The following is a 932-nucleotide window of genomic DNA, read 5'->3' as shown; positions in this document are numbered from 1 at the left end:
ATAGTTCAATTTAAGAAATTGTTCTTTACTCATGGAGGCATTAATTTTTAGTTCCAAATAAATATTTTTTCTAAATTTTATCACATACATAGGATGTTGTTCTGTACATCTTTATGTAAATCTTACATTTTAACTCTCTGAGCCCATAAAAAACAACTTTCTCCCTGAAATAATAAACATCTATAATTATATTAATAAAAATATATTACAGTGTCAATTATTTTAACATAATTTGAAAAGGAAATGATATTGAGAACAATTACTCCATCAAGACACAATTCATTAATATATTTAACCCTACATATTTTTCATTTTTCTATTTCAAACCATTGTCTTTCAGGCTTGGAAGGGACTTTTAAGAGGGTTTATGATAATTTTATATTTATCAAAGCCTAATGCCAGCAGTGCAACATCAACAGCCACTCCACAGGGGAAAGATGAGGCTGCACACTACCATGAAGATTACAGTCTCAGAAACTAATCATCAGATCTCTAGGAATTCAAATCCATGCCACAGCTCTCAGCCTGCGGCACTGTGGTGGCTTAAGTGTGGCTGTGATACCGAAGGCTATGTCACTGGTGTTTCAAATGCCATCAGGCTCAGCCACAGTGTACAGGTTTTAGCAGAACTTCCAGAGTAAGAGAAAATATTGGATTTTATCTTGCTTGGATCCATAATCAATACTCATAGAAGCAGCAGTCGAGATCAAATGAAGGATTTCATTGTGGAAATCTGCTGGCCAAGACTTCTGTAAAGTGTCACTTTAAAGGATGTTACTTTGAAGACGAAGGTACACCTAACCCAAACCATTGTATCTCAATAGCCTCATATGCAAAGGAAAGTGGGACATGGAATAGGGAAGATTTGACGAAAAATGGATGTATTTGGACTGCATTGTTGGCAAAGAATATTAAAAGTACCATGGACTGCC

The sequence above is a fragment of the Echinops telfairi genome, unplaced genomic scaffold, assembly GCF_000313985.2.
Source record: "Echinops telfairi isolate 266 unplaced genomic scaffold, ASM31398v2 ScPeMD7_23;HRSCAF=83, whole genome shotgun sequence".
In the NCBI taxonomy this organism is placed as follows: Eukaryota; Metazoa; Chordata; class Mammalia; order Afrosoricida; family Tenrecidae; genus Echinops; species Echinops telfairi.
The sequence above is the reverse complement of the archived record's forward strand: the minus strand, read 5'-3'. Positions refer to the sequence as shown.